At 44.6% G+C, this 13,377-nt stretch overlaps 1 protein-coding gene across 8 annotated transcripts in view; it reads left to right on the forward strand.

Annotated features, from left to right (window-relative positions):
• RGS6 (regulator of G protein signaling 6) overlaps window positions 1-13,377 on the forward strand; it is a 576,458-nt gene that overhangs the window by 218,123 nt on the left and 344,958 nt on the right. The gene's annotated exons all lie outside the window — the stretch shown is intronic.

Below are 13,377 nucleotides of genomic sequence, written 5' to 3' on the forward strand. Positions count from 1 at the left end.
TTTGGGAGTCTGTAAGGGACAAAATACTAAAGCTATTAGGCCCTTAAGGAAAAGTGTGCAAGATACATCTTCTGTTTTTAACCTGCTTCCCCCTCGCCACACGCCCCTAGGAGAACCTTTTCTTTCGAGAACTCACGGATCAACAGCTGGAAGATGGTTGTATTTTTGAGCGTTGACGTCCAACTTTTTCTCTTCTAAGCTTTTTATGCTGCAAGAACCCTTTGGAGTGATTTGAAATAACCTCTCCACTCATTCATAATGTATTGAAAATCTATTTGGAGCAAGGTATTGTGGTAGATTTAAAGAGAGGAGAAATGGTTCATTCACTTAGTGTATATTTGTTGTGCACACACTATGTGGTTAAGAACTAGGAATAGAGTGGAGAGCAAAAGAAGACACCATTCCTGCCCTCTTGGAGTTGAGTCTAGTAGAGGAGACACCCTTGAATCAAAAAACCACACGCACAAATACTAGTGTGGTGTGCGACATGAGATGTAAAATAGAGGAATCTCATGTCTGGGGCAAAGGGCTCCCCTGAAGAAGGGATATTTAAGGGAAGACTGAGGAGAGGTTCACTCAGGAAGGAGTGGGGTGCAGAATTGTACTGCAGGTAGAGGCAGCAGCTGGTGCCCATGTTCTGTGGTGAGGGATAGCACAGCATAATTGAGAGAGGGTACCGGCTATGGTGCTGGAGCTCAGAGAACTAGGGGGATCTCAGGGTGAGATGAATCTGGAGTGGGAGGTGGGGGCCAGACCATGTAAGACCTTATAACCACGTTAAGGATTTGGGGTTTGATCCTAAGAGCAGTGGGAAATCAGTGAAGGGTTTTAAGCAGGGAAGGTGAAGGGAACCCATCTGTGGTTTGCAGAGATCACTCTAGTGCCGTTGGAGTGGAGTGGTAGCAAGAGCAGTTAGGGCACTAGTGCATCCAAGTGAAAGATGACAGTATCTCAAATGCACATTATGGAGAAAGGAGCCGTGAATGGATTCTGGAGATGTGGAAGAGGCAGAAGCAATAGAACTTGGTATTGATTGACTGTGGTTTGGAGGAGGGGTGTTAGCATGACCCTTAGGTTTCTAGCTTGCTCATAGGGTGAATGGTGGTTCCAGTCACTGAGATAGAAAACTGGGATAAAATAAGATTTGGGGGGGAAAGCTGAATTTTACTTTGGACATGTTGAGTTTGACCTGTTATACGGTGTCATAAAGTAGGCTCTTGTTATATAATCTAAAAAAAAAAAGGATTTTAGAAAGGTCGAGATGGCCAGAGGTAGAGTGCTCCAATTACTTAATGTTGCGTAACAAACACCCAATAGTTATGGTTTACAACAACATTGATTTTGCTCACGAGTCTGGAATTTTGGTAGGTATTTTAGAATTGCAGATAGCTCGTCTCTGCTTGGTGTCGGCTGGGGTAGCCTGAAGGCTGGGGGCTGGAATCACCAGAAAGCTTGCTCACTCTATGGCAGTTGATACTGGCTGTTGGCTGGCACCTTAGCTGGGGCTGTGGCCAGAACACCTACCCCTGGCCTTTTCCTGTGGCTGCTGGGCTTCTCAGAGCTTGGTTGGCTGGGCTCCACTGAGTGTCACAAGAGTAGAGTGAGAGCCAGGCAGGGGTCCTGCCTCCTTCCGTGCCCTCACCTTGGAAGTCATCAGCATCACTTCTGCTTTCCACTAAATTCTATTCGTTAGAAGTGAGTCACTAGGCCAGGCTGTAGGGACACAGGTCAAAGGGAGAGGAATTAGAGTCCACCTTTTGATGGGAAGAGCCTTGAAGAATTTGCCAACATGCTGTAAAAGCACCACTTGGGGTGAGAGGTGAAGAGAAGAAAGCAAAGAGCATTCCAGCTGGAGGGAACAGTTGGAAGCTGGAAAGTAGAAACTGTATTCGATAGAAGTGCTGTTGACCCAATTAGAGAATGCATGAGGGGTCATGAGTAGGGGGGAAATATAGGTTAAAAGAAAGTTTGGGACCAAATTATGGTGGAGCCCAAATTCCCCGAAATCCGTTGTTTTGAACCCTGAAACAAGATGTCAGAGAAGACTACAGGTTCAGATTTATTAAATAAAGATCAAAAGTAGAGATAACAGTTCAGTGACTGGCACGGGTTAGGAAGAACTCTATTTGATGATGAAATGATTCGTGCCAATTTTTTTTCTGGTTCTAGTCTACAAATTTTGGATCATATGTTTCCAAATTTAAACTGAAGACATGCTCAAATCTCTCTTCATTTGGGTTTGTTCTTTGCCTTATGCCAGTTGGAAAGATGAGTCAAAAAAACCCCACAAAACATGCATGAGTGGTTCCAACAGGGGGTGGATCTCCTTTATCCCTTAGTGGGTTAACTGCAGGAATCTTGGTATTTCTGTTCCTGGTTATGGCTTCAAATTCCTCCCATCTCACTCTTGGACTACCTCAATAGGACTGCCTCGGGGCAAGTGTAGTGGGTTGAATACTGTCCCCACAAGTTCATGTCCACGTGGAACCTGAGAATGTCACCTTACTTGGAAATAGGATCTTTGTAGATGGAACTAGTTAAGGATCTCAAGATGAAATTATCCTGAGTTTAGGGTGAGCCTAAGTCCAGTGACTGACGTCCCTCTATGAAAAGGAGAAAGGACACGGGGACAGAGGGAAGAAGACCATGTGAAAATACAGAGGCAGGGATTGGAGTTACACATCTATAAACCAAAGATTGCCAGGAGCCACCAGAAGCTGGAAGAGACAAGGAAGGTTACTCCGCTAGAGCCTTTAGAGGTAACGTGACCCTGTCAACACCTTGATTTCAGACTTTTGGCCACCAGAACTGAGAGAATAAACTTCTGGGTTTTTTAAAGTCACCCAGCGTGTGATGATTTGTAACAGCAACTCTAGGAAACTAGCATCAGGAGTTAGAGCCGGGCATTGGTGTTAGTTTGCCAAATGCCAAACAAACAATTTTGAATCTGTTCATAATTGGGTATCATTTTTATCACTTCTACCTCCAGGAAATCAGGAAGTCTAGCATATTTCTAAGTGTAACAGCTAGGTATGTTGGCCTGGGAGAGGGGATATGAAACGTAAGTGATGGGCTCCACCAAAGTGCCCTCATGTAACTCTGGCTGGCCCTTTTATCTGCCCTGGTAGATGGTCACCATGAAGGGAAATGGGCCAAGGAAGACTCACAGGTGGAACCTGATGCCTAACAGTTCATTCAGTGCAGGAGTTGCAGCTGTCTACAAAGGAAGGAGCCCGGTTCTTTGTCTCTATTACGGTAAATAGAGAAGAAAGCGGGCCTTCCTATGGCAAGCGGGCCTTCCTATGGCAACGGGGGATTGCTAATGAAGTAAAGGAGACAGAAGAATGTCCCAGTGGAGAAGAAGTATGTCAAAAACAGATTGCGCACGTAATTACTTTCTCAGACCTTCCTGACATCGTCAGCAGGACGGGTGTTTTGATGAGAAAACTTAATTAAAACTTAATTTTTTTTAAGTGGAAAATATTCAGCATGGTTACAGGAGGATTGAACTCAGGGAACTGTGTAATTTTAATTGTCTTCAAGAGATGTGTTTCACGGAGATGAGCATGGAGAGAAGGCAGCCACAGGGACAGACTCAGAGGTGAGTGGCCCTATTGCATCTCCAGCATCGGCAGGTAGTGGTGGCCATGCCTTTGGGTGGAGTTTTCCCTACTCTTCCAGGTGGTGGAGTACAAACTCAGATTTCATTGTTGGCACATCAGCTCAGAGTAAGGGAAGTCGTGGGTCTATTCCGGAGCGTACTGGTCAGGCCCCATTTGGATTACACATTGTAGGCAGAATGTTGATTTTTAAAATATAAAGTTTGTTCCCCCCAAAATGGAAACTGGAAGCTGAGGAGGTTAACTCTCACATGAGGCAGCAGTTTTTTTTTTTGCGGTACGCGGGCCTCTCACTGCTGTGGCCTCTCCCGTTGCGGAGCACAGGCTCCGGACACGCAGGCTCAGCGGCCATGGCTCACGGGCCCAGCCGCTCTGCGGCATGTGGGATCTTCCCGGACCGGGGCACGCACCCGTGTCCCCTGCCTCGGCAGGCGGACTCTCAACCACTGCGCCACCAGGGAAGCCTGAGGCAGCAGTTTTTAAATGCCGATCTCTGAATCAGTTCTATCGGAATCATCTGGTTCCGGTTCACTAAATCTGCTTGAGAACCTGTGTGTTTCTATTTTTAAAATAGACCTTGCCACGGGATTCTGGGAGTCAGGTGTGGGAACCACAGGTTTGTAATGAAAGGAGTGTGGACTCGGAAACAATATAGGCTGTGCCCTTTACTTCTCGTGGAGATTCAAGCTAATTGCTCTGCCTCCGTGGAATGGGGATAGTAAACTTACCTGATGGCGTTTTGTGATAATCAAAGATCACACCAGTGACGTGACTGAGACATAGTAAGTGATCTCAAAATGATAAAACTGTGTAAGAAGAATTGAGTCAGTCTCCTTGCTAAATTCGGAGAGTTAAGGAGGCTTTCTTCAGATATTTAGAGGGCAGCTGGGTGGAAGAGGTAATAAAATTATTTCTTGTGGCCTGTAGAGGTCAGACGCAGGCCCAGCAGGTGGAAGTCTTGGAGAGAGAGAAATTTCAGTGCAATACACAGTGGAACTTTCTAGCGAATGGTCCAGGGATGACCTGGGTTTACTTCAGAGGGGCAGTACCTTCCTAATCACTGGAGCAGTTATAGCAGCTGCCATATTGGAGCCGCTGCTAGGTGACCACCTGGGTCAGCTTTGCAGTGGGGTTTCTGGCTTCCTGGGGAGCAGTGGCCAGCATTCCATTGCTTTGTAAACTATAAACACTGGTTTGAAGGAAGTTTTAGCAGAAAACATGCCCAAATAAGACATACACAAGTAGGGATGGCCTGTGAAGCATTTTCTACCAGGGGCATTATTGTCACCCTTAGCCCAGGCCTTTCAGAAAGGAATGGGGGCGTATTTAGGTTTCTCTGATGACTGGGAGCTCTACTGGCATTTTGGGGGTGGGGACTAGAGCTGTAAAATGTGCTGAAAAGAGTAGGAGAGTTCCAGACAGTAAGAAATTATCCCACCCCAAGTGCCAACAGGGCGGACGGGCTCTATGAAAAACTGGCCCTTGTTGAAACCCAGTTGGTAACCCTGAACCAGGCCCTGAGGGTTCTTTTTGGTGCATAATTTGGAAGCCTCTGGTGTAGGATGGGCTGGGTTACAGGGCCTTGCATCCTGGCACTCCCTGGGACCACAAGTTTAAAGCCTAGTGTCAAAAAGAAGGTGGGCTGGGCCTGGCCTAAAGCGGAGCGTAAAGACAGTGGTGGGACATGAAGGCAGTTTACCTCCTTTTCACTGGGGACCATGTTTGCCTGAATGCTGACACACTTTTCAGAAGGAGACTTAGCCGTTTTCCCAGTCTATCCCTCTTGTTATCAACGAGATGTTGGGGGACCATTTGATGGAGACGAGGGAAGTAGTTTGTGTTCACGGTGTTTGCTGTCCCTGCAAGGCACTAAGCAGGCTGTGTGGGAAGTCCGATGTCTGACTTTGACCTCGGCATCAGGCTCCAGCCAACTGACATGAAAGCAATTTGTAATTAATTTCATCCTGGCTAACTCAGGTTTCCAAATCTTTCCTTTCTACATAGATGTTCCTTCTGCCTACCTTAATTAATTAATTACTTATGCAAATGCATTTCTCCAGCTGTTTCATTGTTTGCTCTGATGGCTGTTTTCCCAGTTAGTGGGAAATCCTTTCTCTGTTGGCGCTCCCTGGTGAGGCTGGTGGTCACGAGGGAACCTTGATGAGTTACAGGGACATGACCAGGTTACCAAGCTGCACACTAAGAGAAACACTTCTCAGAGGTGCTCCGCAAGCCTAGGAGAGGTGACACAGCCCTTGGTAGTGGGCAGGAACAAAAGCCCTGAGGGAATTTGGCCCTCTACCTGAAGGTGATCAGAGTGAAGCAAGCATCTCCACTGTGGCACAGTTTGCTCGCCAGCCTTCGTTATTGGCTTTCTGGGAAGCCAGTAAACAAGGTGGAGAGATGAATTATTCCCTTTGGAGTGCAGGGCCCCCGCCCCCCACAGTCCTCCTGGCTGTCACTTTGAGTCACACCCCCGGCTTTCTGGAACCAGAATGATTGTCTCTAGTCAGCTCAGGTCTTGCAGCGGTGCCAGATCCAACCTGTGACATTGTCTGAGCAGCAGGGCGTTCTGTTCCTCCTGGCTTAGCTCTGGAGCAGAGCAGTGTCCCCAGGCAGACCACAGGTCATTCCTTTCCTTCCTAGCATTCTTTAGAACCCTCGGGGCTTGTCACCTGGAATCAAAGACTTGCCAGCACTAAAGAGAATCTTAAAGGTCAGCTTATTCAACCTCCCGCCCAGGATATGATCTTCCGGAACTAACCACCGTCGTGGCACATTAGTAATAGTGTATGTGGTTGCTCAATGCAATTGTGTCATTTCAGGAGAAATGGCTTGCCCCCAGGGTGTCGTAAAACCCAGTGTAATGAGCTGGGCTGTGATGGAGGTTTACTCTGGTTTCCAACCTTAATTATTAGTGGTTTGGATTCTTTAAGTTTATGATAGGTTTTATGATAGGTTTTGTGATTACCAATTATGATGTACTACATGCCATTTTTTGAATATAACATGAAGCTCTGAACCACTTTCAACAGCACAGCGGCCAAACGCCCAACAATTGGCAATTTCCCCTTCTAATGTCAGCTGTTTGGATCATTGCATCTACTGCGATGGCTGGGGAACCACTTTATCTTCATTCTCTGGCTTTGGTGTTATTTTCTGATGTTGTCATTACCTACCTGGGTACAGCCCTGCGCCACGCTGGGACCTCAGCTCTGTGCCGGTGAGGAAATGCGGTTCCACTGGGGAAATGGCCTAGAGCCATTGTTCTCAGACTTGACTGTGCAGTAGAATCATGTGGGGACCTTTACAGAAATGCTGATGCATGGGTCCCGCTCCTGGAAATTCTGATGTAATTATCTGGGGTGCAGCCTGGGTCTCAGGAGTTCTGTCATCTCCATGGATAATTCCAGTGGGCAGGCAGGCTTGTGAACCTGTGACTGAAGGGACTGGCCATCTAGGAGAGCAGTACAAGTGGTGGTGGCCAAGGGGGGTTAAAATGGACTTGTGATATGTAAGAGCGTTTTCACCCCAGAGGTCTAATTAGGCAGTAGCAGGGTTTGCAGGGGGAACGTTACTCGTTAGGCTGATGACTATGCAGTGCACAGGAACAGGGTGCGGCTGCTAAGGGTTAGGGTGATGCAAGGATGGGGCAGATTGACAGTTCTCTAGCAAATAAGATGGGATCTGCAGTTCCAGCAGGAAGAGCTCAGATAAGGACCTTGGACACAAGGAGGTGGTGTGGGCTGTGTCCACGAGCCGCGGTCAGAGGACAAGGCTGAAGCCTGTTTGTCGTGCTCACATCGGGCTTGCCGCTCTCATAGACAGTGAGGCTGACTCCAGAGCCTGCCTTCTGACTGGATGACGGGGCTCTTCGTTTATCTCCAGGCTCAAGGCTGAGCCTGCAGGAAAACAAAAACTAGAGTTCTCGTGTCATCCAAGACTGAGACAGTCAGAGAAAAATGGGCTTGGAACCAGAGGAGTTCGGGATAAAAAGATTGCTCTCAGTCTGTTGTAATGATCAGGGCAGTCATTAGGACTGCCTGGAAAGGTGATGTTCTTGGTTGTGTCTTTTTGCGAAAGTAATTTCCTCTCCCAAACCAGGCCGATATGACACCCTTCCCCTCTCATATCGGAAGTGTTGAATTAGGTAATGTCTTTAAAGCTCTCTCTGGAGTCCTTAGAAGAAAGATCATTTGAACACTATGCCTAGACAGGAAAGAAAATGCAATTTACCTAAGCACTGCACCATAGCATTCAGTCTTCACCTCCACGTGGACTCCTAGCAACTAGAAGCCCAGGATTTGACGTGAGAAGGCTGGATATTTGGCCGAATGGAAACAGGGATGTAGCTCAGGATTTGAAGCACTAGAAGTTGGAGAATCTTTTGATTCCCAGGTGTGTATATTTGTAACCCACTTGAAACTAGGGAAGGTCTCTCTTATAGAAAATCTTCCTTCTTGTCCCTTGGCAGCGCAGGTGGTCAGTGGGGGTGTAGAACTTCCTCCTTGTTCTGGGAGATGAGCACCCAGGTTTCCTTGACTACCATGTCGTGGATGTGTGCCACTGTGGGAGGATGTTGCCTGTTCTATGGCTTATAAATGACAAGGGATTTTTCAGAACGCCTCGGGAAGAATTTGAACTTTTTCCTCGAGACAGTGGGGAGCTACTGGAGGTGTTTGGCCAGGTGAGCAACATGTTGAAATAAATATTTTAGGAATATGCACTTGGCAGCCTTGTGTAGGTGGGGGGTAATAATACTTAAATGCTGGCTTGTTGTGAAGAGTAAATGAAATGATATAAGTGAATGTGAAGATGCAGGACTACTATTCCTTTATCCATTCTTGTTGCTTTCTCTGAGGTCTGGTGCCCCCCAAGGACATAATATTCTCTCTTTTTTTTTTAAACACCTTTATTAGAGTATGTTTGCTTTACAATGGTGTGTTGGTTTCTGCTTTATAACAAAGTGAATCAGCTATACATATACATATATCCCTGTATCTCCTCCCTCTTGCGTCTCCCTCCCACCCTCACTATCCCACCCCTCTAGGTGGTCACAAAGCACCGAGCTGATCTCCCTGTGCTATGTGGCTGCTCCCCACTAGCTATCTATTTTACTTTGGTAGTGTGTATATGTCCATGCCACTCTCTCACTTCGTCCCAGCTTACCCTTCCCCCTCCCCATATCCTCAAGTCCATTCTCTAGTAGGTCTGTGTCTTTATTCCTGTCCTGCTCCTAGGTTCTTCAGAAGCATTTTTTTTTTCTTTAGATTCCATATATATGTGTTAGCATACAGTATTTGTTTTTCTCCTTCTGACTTACTTCACTCTGTATGACAGTCTTTAGGTCCATCCACCTTACTACAAATAACTCAATTTCGTTTCTTTTTATGGCCGAGTAATATTCCATTGTATATATGTGCCACATCTTCTTTATCCATTCATCTGTCGATGGGCACTCAGGTTGTTTCCATGTCTTGGCTATTGTAAATAGAGCTGCAATGAACATTGTAGTACATGACTCTTTTTTGAATTATGGTTTTCTCAGGATATATGCCCAGTAGTGGGATTGCTGGGTCATATGGTAGTTCTATTTTTAGTTTCTTAAGGAACCTCCATACTGTTCTCCATAGTGGCTGTATCAATTTACATTCCCACCAACAGTGCAAGAGTGTTCCCTTTTCTCCACACCCTCCCCAGCATTTAATGTTTGCAGATTTTTTGATGATGGCCATTCTGACTGGTGTGAGGTGATACCTCATTGTAGTTTTGATTTGCATTTCTCTAATGATTAGTGATGTTGAGTATCCTTTCATGTGTTTGTTGGCAGTCTGTATATCTTCTTAGGGGAAATGTCTATTTAGGTCTTCTGCCCATTTTTGGATTGGGTTGTTTGTTTTTTCGATGTTGAGCTGTATGAGCTGCTTGTAAATTTTGGAGATTAATCCTTTGTCAGTTGCTTCGTTTGCAAATATTTTCTCCCATTCTGAGGGTTGTCTTTTGGTCTTGTTTATGGTTTCTTTTGCTGTGCAAAAGCTTTGAAGTTTCATTAGGTCCCATTTGTTTATTTTTGTTTTTATTTCCATTTCTCTAGGAGGTGGGTCAAAAAGGATCTTGCTGTGATTTATGTCATAGAGTGTTCTGCCTATGTTTTCCTCTAAGAGTTTGATACTGTCTGGCCTTACGTTTAGGTCTTTAATCCATTTTGAGTTTATTTTTGTGTGTGGTGTTAGGGAGTGTTCTAATTTCATTCCTTTACATGTAGCAGGACACAATATTCTCTTGACCAGTATATTAGTTTGCTAGGGCTGCCATAGCAAAGTACCACAGACTGGGTGGCTTAAACAACAGAAATTGATTTTCTCACACTTTTGGAGGCTGGTAGCCTGAGATCAAGGTGTTGGCATAGTTGGTTCCTTCTAAGGGCCGTGAGGGAGGATCTGTTCCGGGCCTCTCCACTTGGCTTGTTGATGGCCATCTTCTCATTGCCTTCCCTCTGTGTGTGTGTCTCCATCCAAATTTCTCCTTCTTGTAAGGATACCAGTCTTATTGGAATAGGGCCTATCCTAATGACCTTATTTTAATTTAATTACCTCTATAAGGACCTTATCTCTCAATATGGTCACATTCTGAGGCACTGGGGGTTTAGAACTTCAACATATGAATTTGGGGGAGGGACATAATTCAGCCCATAACACCCAGTCTTTTTGGAGACCTTCTCTTTTAGGGCCGTCCACTTAGTAATTACAGGCTATCTTAAGAGGTATTTCAAGACCCAACAACCCCCTTCTCCACCCAGCGTATGCCCAAAATTATGTTCATTATTTCTTGGTTCCTGTTATCCCATCACTAGAATTACTTGGTTGAATAAAGTAGTTTTTTAAGATAATTTCTGTAAATATGCACTCCTTTTACGTAAGAGGAATGAAAATAGCAGCCAGTGAACTACTGGACGAATTTGTTTACCAAATGTCAAACGATTACTAATGTGTGATAGCTAGTTCAGGAACCTAAGACATGTGACACAGTACAGAACATTTAGAATATCCCATGTAACATCGGCAAGGGCTCTGGAGCCAGTCTGCCTGGGGTTGAATTCCAGCTCTGCCGTTTTGTCTCTCTGTGACCGTAGGCAAATTATTTACTCTCTCTGATTTTTTTCTTCATCTGAATAATGGGCATAATAGTAGCACGTGTCTGATGTGGTTGATTAGAAGATAAGAGAGCTAATACACATAAAGTGCCTTGTCTATAGTCAGCTTTCAAAAAATGCAGCAGCTGTTACTGTTGTTGTTGTTATTATAATGTTTTATGAATTGCAAAGCACATCCCTGTTTTCTTCTTTGCCATTAAAACAACCCTGTGGAGTAAGAGTAATTAGTCCTACTTTACAGATGAAGTGACTGAGGCTCTAAGACATTAAGTGAACCATCCCAGGGCGTATGGCAGTGTTCCTAAATTTTATTTCACTATTGAGGATGCCTATTAGAAGAGAAATAGAACACCAAAATGACAGGGCTTTCCCCAGGAAGGTGAGGCCAAAGTGTGAGCTACTATAGGATGGCCTTGGGACAGAACAGGGATGTAAGCTCCTGAGAAGTGATCAAAGAGGCAATCTTTGGCGGAGAAGGATTTCAAAGAACTGTGCCTCTTGGTCAGTGCATCATGGGTTGTAATGCTGTCCAGGTAGCTGCACTTTGAACCCTTCTTGGCTGTTTGATGGTAAAGACAATCTTTGAATGTGATGGTTTCTGGTATTAGATTAGTGGAATCCAGTTGCCTCAGATTTCCCCGTCGTATGCTGGCTCTGCCAGGTGACCTCCATGTGTGGGTTTTATGATGTTTCCAGTGCTCAACATACAGCCTGTGATATTTTTTCTAGGACTCCCGATGGTACACTCCATGCACTGGAGCAGGAAAGTTTTCTCCCTGTTCTCCTAAGTGTGGTCCTCTTATTGCATCCTCAAGCGTGGACGATGAAAATAAACGGGGAGAAATCAGCATTCTCCTAGTGATGAGACAAGGCTGAAGGATGCCATCATTAATGTGACCATGTATGGCCAACTTGGAACTTTGCACATGTCGGTAAAGTTGTCCAATCTTGCTAATTTCAAAATTTTAAATTCAGTTTAAAATGCTTTATAAAATTATTTTTATCTTATAAAGTATGTATAGTTCTCTATGCATGTGTCTTTTACCCATTAGATTATGAGCCAGTTCATGGGTAAGCACTAAGTCCTACTTAACTTTGTGCCAGAACTCAATAATGCCTAGTAAATAGTAGGTGTTAGTAAATGACAAATGTTCAGTCAAATCAAAAGCTTAGATATAATCTGTACCACCTCCCTGGGCCACTGGGAATGCCTATATTACGCCTCAAAGCACTTTGAATTCAGGTACAAGAGTAGAAGTAATTTTAACAAAACCAGTGTGCTTTAATAAAGGCAGAATTATAGCTATTTCTTTTTCCCTTGAACATCAAAGCAATCTATAAATGAATAAATATATGAAAGAGTCATCAAATGCTATAGGAGAGGACTACTGTTTGGTTTACAAATGATTCCTGTTGTTTTATTGCATGTGGCAAGGATGGATGGAGGTGGTGTCGGGTCAAGACAGACTCAGTTCTGTTGATAAATTATTTACCTTGGTCACTGTTACGGGCTCAATTGTCCTCTCCAAATTCATGTGTTGAAAGCCCTAACCCCCAGTACCTCAGCATGTATTTGGAGATAGGGCCATTAAAGAGGTGTAAATTAGGATGAGCCCTAATCCAATCTGACTGGTGTCCTTATAAGAAGAGGAAATTTGGCTACATAGAGTGACACCAGGGATGTGTGTATAAAGGCAAGGTCACGTTAGGACTCAGTGAGAAGGCAGCCATCTGCAAGCCAAGGAGAGAGGAGATGCCTCCAAAGAAACCAAACCTACCGACACCTTGATCTCAGACTTGCAGCCTTCAGAAGTATGAAAAATCCATTTCCGTTGTTGAAGCCACTCTGTCTGTAGTATTTTATTATGGCGTCCCTAGCGAACTAATGCAAACCACCTACTCTGCAGCCTTTGTAGGATCCAAGGAGGAGAGCATGTAAAAAATAAAAGGGGAGGTGATGTAGACCCTTTCTTGTTTAATGGAAGTTTTGTAAGTATCACACTGGACTATGAAAGAGTCTGTGAATTTTGCTTGTTTGTTTCCATTCTCACACCAAAGCCAGTCTTGAAAGGGGCCAAGTGGGATCTTCCACACAGATGCCATGGACTGGGGGCTCAAGAAAGACACTGTGAAGTCATTGTTGAAATATTCTGTTTCCATGAGGTTTCTGCATGTCATTATGGGCCCTCCCCCCCAACCTTTGCAATTAGCAAAACTACAGGAGTGCTGAGCAGTGATGTCTTCCACATAGAATTGTGTTTGTGGCCAGCCTTACTTGAATTAAACTATTTGGCCATATCTACCAACTGGAGTGCTGGATAACGAACGAGGAAAACGAAATGTGAGTTCTTTCTTCCACTGTACAATGGGGCTTCTGTTTTCTTTGTTTTCCTCTCGTTCTTAAGTTCTGTGGGAAACCCATGGGAAGTAAGAGATTCTATCCATGGTATTTGACTTCAAATCATTTCATCTCTTTTGTTCTTTCTCTCATCTATTCCACTGTGTTTTTATAATATACTCAAGGGCAGGATTAATAGCAGAGAGAATTCCACTATGAAATTTGAGCAACGTGAATTCTTTATCAAGATTTCAAGAATCAAAACT

This window comes from Monodon monoceros, unplaced genomic scaffold (genome assembly GCF_005190385.1).
Source record: "Monodon monoceros isolate NGI ecotype Baffin Bay Population unplaced genomic scaffold, NGI_Narwhal_1 Super_Scaffold_21, whole genome shotgun sequence".
In the NCBI taxonomy this organism is placed as follows: Eukaryota; Metazoa; Chordata; class Mammalia; order Artiodactyla; family Monodontidae; genus Monodon; species Monodon monoceros.